The sequence below is a fragment of the Podarcis liolepis genome (genome assembly GCF_965112155.1).
Source record: "Podarcis liolepis genome assembly, chromosome: 8".
NCBI lineage: Eukaryota > Metazoa > Chordata > Lepidosauria > Squamata > Lacertidae > Podarcis > Podarcis liolepis.
The window spans coordinates 82,050,636-82,057,435 of record NC_139560.1 but is presented as its reverse complement, the minus strand read 5'-3'; positions in this window follow the sequence as shown (position 1 = coordinate 82,057,435).

Below are 6,800 nucleotides of genomic sequence, written 5' to 3'. Positions count from 1 at the left end.
CTAAACACATGCAGCTGAGAAGATACATGGCTGACTCCCAAACTTCCCCGCTGCCAAACCAGAAATGATGTGGGCAGTCAAAAATAAATAGTTTCAACTTACAACTGGTGCCATATACGACAATAAAGTCTTGTGAAACTAATCACCACATTGCTAGCTTTCTGCTGCCTTCAATTTAGGCAGTCAGGTCTCCCCCGCTTTTTCTGTGAAGTCTCTCAGCCCCACTCACCTCACAGAGTGTTTGTTGTGGGGGAGGAAGGGAAAGGAGAATGTTAGCCGCTTTGAGACTCCTGAAGGGGAGTGAAAGGCGGGATATCAAATCCAAACTCTTCTTCTTCTTCTTCTTCTTCTTCAGCGAAGAAAACAGAATTTTCCGAACTGTTTTAACTGTGCCACTGCAACATTTCTGAGGTGCCGAGCCTAGGAATCAATTCAGTATATTTTTAATGAGCAGGCTTAGAATGTAGGTGCAAGTGGTGATGTCACATATTTGTGAGTGCAGTTAAAACTGCTTTTTATCTCCTCCTTTCATGATCGCTGCTTCTTTGCCAGGTCCGACTCTTCTTTCTGCTTCCCAGCTGGTCTGCTGCTTTGTTCTTGCACCTATCCTGTTACAAACAGCTCTCGGGTGAGATGCCTTGCTGGAGGCTAATGCACCTGTTGCAATTGTCGTTGTTGTTGTTTGCTTTCCTCCCAGGGCAGGCTTTTCCTTTGTTGTCGGCACCAAGGCTGCGTGCCATTGTTGCTTGGAATCAGATTGGGGAACGGGAGACGCCTTTTCTCAAATATCTGCTACAGCGGGGCTGGCAAGAGGCCACCGATATCTCACTGGCCCACCCTTGGCGCAAAATTTCTGAAATAATTGGGTTCTCCTCGACTTGTGAAGTGTTTATTCTTCCTTGTTTGTCAAGGAACCAGTAGTGGCACCAGGACTTTTGTTGGGGGGGACAGCTGAAGTTGAGCTTGGAAATACAAGTTGTTGAGCTTTTTCCCGTTAATACAGTGGTACCTCAGGTTAAGTACTTAATTCGTTCTGGAGGTCTGCACTTAACCTGAAACTATTCTTAACCTGAAGCACCACTTTAGCTAATGGGGCCTCCTGCTGCCGCCGCGCCGCCAGAGCACGGTTTCTGTTCTCATCCTGAAGCAAAGTTCTTAACCTGAGGTAATATTTCTGGGTTAGCGGAGCCTGTAACCTGAAGCGTATGTAACCTGAAGCATATGTAACCCGAGGTGCCACTGTAGGACATTGGGGGGGGGCAGGATTCTGCTGGGGGGCACAGAACCTTAGATAATTTTGTACCTTTGATGCTTCAATAATATTTGTGGATCGGGAATGGCCACCAAACCTCAGAGAGGAAACCACATGGGGAAATGCTGATCGTTTTGCAGATGCTGAGTCAATGTTTTCAGGGGCTCTCCATGTACTATCTTAAGAATTGTACTCTTTTCCTAAAAATAGCACAAGAACTGCTAGGTCTGCATCCTTACATCCACTTACCTGGGCATAAGCACTATGGAACTTTGTGGGACTTACTTCTGGAAATATGTGCAGAGGACTGTAATATTTGTCCCCAGCACCTGGCATATTCAGAGATAAAGTTCTGAAGGAGGTTCTGTTTAGTTGTCAGGGTTGATCATCGTTGAACAGTCCATCCTCTCAGGATTAGCTGGATTCGTTTATTAAAGACAGCTAAGCCAGTGGCCACATTTCATGGGAGAAAATTCCAAAAGATAATTATATATTGTGTGAAGGGATACTTTCATTTGTCTTATCCCAACTCTACTGCCAAGTGGTGGACTTGTTCAGGATATGACTGAAAGGAAAATTAGAAGGGAGAAGAGCAAGATGAAAGCCCGAATACAACCAGATACAGCAAATTAAAGAAGTGGAAAGGGTGGAGAAATAAGAGTGGTATTGCGAAAAAGGAGGAAGGGGGACGGGACTTCATACCAGACATAGAACTGAGGACAGTAGCTGCAGACTGATCTACACATTGAAACATGAGAAAACCAAAGCAAGATTTGTATACAAAAACTTATAGAATATGCAGAAATGGCAAAACTTACCAAAGAAATAAGATACAGTGGTACCTCGGGTTACATACCCTTCAGGTTACATACGCTTCAGGTTACAGACACCGCTAACCCAGAAATAGGGCTTCAGGTTAAGAACTTTGCTTCAGGATGAGAACAGAAATCGTGCTCCAGCAGCACGGCGGCAGCAGGAGGTCCCATTAGCTAAAGTGGTGCTTCAGATTAAGAACAGTTTCAGGTTAAGAACAGACCTCCGGTTTAAGTACTTAACCTGAGGTACCACAATATAAGAAATAAGAAATAAAGATAACCAACTTTTTATAAAAGAATGGAAATGGTTTATTGGATATTTACAGATAAATTGCAAACAGATAAAAAACATTAACAGGGTTATAGTATAACCTGAAGTTTTATAAGAGTACAGTGGTACCTCAGGTTAAGTACTTAATTCATTCTGGAGGTCCGTTCTTAACCTGAAACTGTTCTTAACCTGAAGCACCACTTTAGCTAATGGGGCCTCCCGCTGCTGCCACACCGCTGCCGCGAGATTTCTGTTCTCATCCTGAAGCAAAGTTCTTAACCCAAGGTACTATTTCTGGGTTAGCGGAGTCCGTAACCTGAAGTGTATGTAACCTGAAGCGTATGAAACCCGAAGTACCACTGTATATATTTACAGTAGATAATTAAATGAGCAAGTTAAATGAATTTGGATATGCAAAAGATATTGAAAAATAAACAAATTAAGGAACCGCAGAAAGAGGGGGAAGGAAGTCAAATTTTGAAATGTTAAATGGATTGTAAGACTAATGAAAATGTATAAAAAGGCTAAAGGCACAGCAAAACAAGGAGGGCAGGACAACAGAAAAAACCACTGTGCTACCCTGAAAATTAAGGGACAAATGTCCAAGAAAAGAGAGAAGCATTTGCCTGGTGCTCAAAGGTAGATAAATATAGCACCAGATGCCCCCCACTGGGGAGAGCACCCCACAAGTAGGGGACCACCCCTGAAAAGCATCATTCTCATGTTGCCACCCTCCAAACCTCCCATGGAGTTGCCTCTTCCCTGAAAACTGGGTGGTACAGAGAGACGCCTTTTCCCCATCCCTCCCCACTGGCAGACGATGCTTTAAAACTACAGTGTTCAGCTTTCTGCTCACCTCCTAACCAAACTGCTCCTCCCTTGGCCTGCTGCCTCAAGGCTATTTAAGCTCAGGAGCTTATTAGTCTGAGGCGGTGGCAGTCGCTCCCTCACCCCACCCATTTCTTGGCTATCTCGACTGAGGTGCAGCCTTTCCCTCTTGTAAATGTGGGTTGGGACTTCTTAAAGGGGCAGTCGCAGGACACTCTGCCCTGCAAAGTTACTACATAGGGGATTCCCTACATAACTTCACACACAACCTTTGGAGCACTGGGTGGTGGTGTTCAGTTTGGCTGTGGGCCACCCAGTTTTAGTCTCGCTGTGGGAGAAGCTCACCAGTTAGCCTCAGGCAATTCACTCGGCACAAAAATCCCAAACCTACAAATGGCGCAATGCGCTCACCGGCTGCGTTGCAATAGAGAGCATAAGCCTGTGAAGAGCACACAGAGAGAAGTCTGCTTTCTTGAATGAAATGAATGGGAAAGCCTTCTCAGGCAGACAAAGAACTGAATAAGCACAGCGGGGTGTGTGTGTCCAGTTGGGCAATGCTCAGCCTTGCGTACTTCGCAGGTTGTTCTGTGGATAAATGTTTTGTGTAAAGGTAAAGGTAAAGGGACCCCTGACCATTAGGTCCAGTCGTGGCCGACTCTGGGGTTGCGGCGCTCATCTCAATTTATTGGCCGAGGGAGCCAGCGTACAGCTTCCGGGTCATGTGGCCAGCATGCCTAAGCCACTTCTGGCGAACCAGAGCAGCACACAGAAATGCCGTTTACCTTCCCGCCGGAGCGGTACCTATTTATCTACTTACACTTTGACGTGCTTTTGAACTGCTAGGTTGGCAGGAGCAGGGACCGAGCAACGGGAGCTCACCCCGTCGCGGGGATTCCAACCGCCAACCTTCTGATTGGCAAGCCCTAGGCTCTGTGGTTTAACCCACAGCGCCACCCATGTCCCCTAATGTTTTGTGTATAATAATAACAAATAATAATAATAAATTTTATTTATACCCCGCCCTCCGCAGCCAAGACCAGGCTCAGGGCAGCTAACACCCAATATAAAAACAAATTGATTGGAATACAACTTAAAACCAAGATTGAAATACAGCATTAAAGCATTAAAATACAGCCTCATTTCAATGGAAACTCAAATCAAAAACTTTTGGGGGGATGAAAACGTCAAGTCTTCACCAAGGTTAACTTTCCAGACTGGTTCTACATGGGCCAGAAAAAAAGCCAGGGAAGTCCCCAAATAGGAGTTCCATCAGAGGAGGAGAAAGGAGAAAAGAAGAGGGGGAGGGAATCAAATTGTGCTTTTATACAAAGTGTGTATACAAAGTGCTTTGAACATAGTTGTCATGCTAGTGAATCAGCTGATTATAGGATACACAACATCTGGGGGGGACACCCTCATCTTTCTTGCTTTGGTTTTCTTTTCTTTTTAAAAAAGGGTTTTATTTATATTTTTCAAGTTTATACAATTCATTAGTTTTAAGATCAATTCAGCATGTCAAAGTTTGACTTCCTTCCCCCTCTTTCTGCTGTTCCTGATTTTTAATAACTTCTGCATATCCAAATTCATTTAATTTGCTCGTTTAATAAAAAACAATGTTATCTTGATTTCTTATTCTTCCTGTAAGTTTTGCCATTTCTGCATATTCCATAATAATTTTTTGTATCCATTCTTCCTTTGCTGGGACTTCTGCTTCTTATGCTGTCACATTTACTGGGCAAAAAAAGCCTGACATGGCTGCAGAATCAGATGATGAAATGGGTTGTATATTTCAGATGACAGGTAGTGAATCTTTTTTGCAAATTTTAACACAGTGGGGAAACTCATTGGAAGCATTAAAATTAGCACAATTGTGGTTTGGTTTTGTGTTGTTGTTTTTTTTATTAAAAAAAACAACTTACATGTATTTATTGCAATTAACTGTTTTTACATGATGGGGAGCATTCAACAATGGTATTCACAATCCACTCTACCGCCATCTCATAAGTCTGCCTTCTCATTCTGCTGTTTAACTAGGCAAAAGTCTCAATAAAACACTGGATAAATAGAATACTGAGCACCTGTGTTTTGGAAAGGATATAGTGGTATGTATAGTGCAGCTTAACCTGGACAGCATCTTAAAAAGCAGAGACATCACCTTGCCAACAAAGGTCCGTATAGTTAAAGCTATGGTTTTCCCAGTAGTGGTGTATGGAAGTGAGAGCTGGACCATAAAGAAGGCTGATCGCCGAAGAATTGATGCTTTTGAATTATGGTGCTGGAAGAGACCCTGATGTTGGGAAAGATGGAGGGCACAAGAAGAAGGGGACGACAGAGGACGAGATGGTTGGACAGTGTTCTCAAAGCTACCAGCATGAGTTTGACCAAACTGCGGGAGGCAGTGGAAGACAGGAGTGCCTGGCGTGCTCTGGTCCATGGGGTCACGAAGAGTCAGACGTGACTAAACAACTAAACAACAACAACAAATAGTGCAGCTTCCTATTTTACAGCCAACTGTAAAATCAAACGCAGGATGTTTTTACATTGTCTCACTTTTTACTCTGATCTGGTAGAAAATGGTGAACCCTGGTTGTTGTGTAGTAAACACATTTTTTTGTACAGCTGCTTTTGATTAATAAGTTGAAATGTAAGGGAATATATTTTATGCATAGATGTGGGGCAAGGGAAAGGACCGTACCTTATTAATCCAGCAATGGGTTCTCTTGCTCAATGTGGTTGACCTTTGCCACCAAAAAAAGGGATAATGCTTTGCACAAGTCTTGACTTGCATCATACATAAATGTAATTTCATATGGGCTTATCCAATTGCTCATATTATACAGGTTCATCCTAAGAAGCAACTTCAGGAAGACTAAGCCTTAAAGTGTTCCTTAAACCATTTTGTAATTCTTTCAAATCCACTCCTTCGTGCTGCGTTTCTATGGAGCCGCACCCTTTTAACAAAATACTTAGAGGGTTTGACTTGAGACACCCTTATCTGCACCGAGCATAGAGTACTCATTCATTTCAGAGATTAGTTTAAAGTGTTTAGAGTGGAATCTACTTTCATTACCACGCCTTATGTTGCACCTTGACATTTCTGAAACCATGATGAAGCGTGCTAATGAGTAGGTGCAGAATCGGGTCCATAAAAACATAGTAATTTGTGGGTGCAAGCAACCCCTACCCCCAATTTTCATCTTTCATGAAATTTATAAAAGTTTAAAGACGTTATCATTATTATCATTATTAACTGAATTTATATACCGCCCTATACCCGGGGGGTCTCAGGGTAGTTCACAGAATAAAATCAAGACATAAAACCACAAAATACATAATAAAAATAAAAACAACAACCCAATAGTGCCCCCCCCACAAAAAAAAAAACATTTTAAAAGGGTATGGGATGTTGATCAGGTCAACCAAGAGGCCTGGTTAAAGAGAAACGTGTTTGCCTGGCGCCTAAAGGTGTGTAATGAAGGCGCCAGGCGAACTTCCCTGGGGAGAGCATTCCACAGATGGGGAGCCACTGCAGAGAAGGCCCCATTCTCGTGTTGCCACCCTCTGGACCTCTCGAGGAGGAGGCACACAAAGAAGGGCCTCAGAAGATGATCTCAGGGTCCAGGTAGGTTCATAT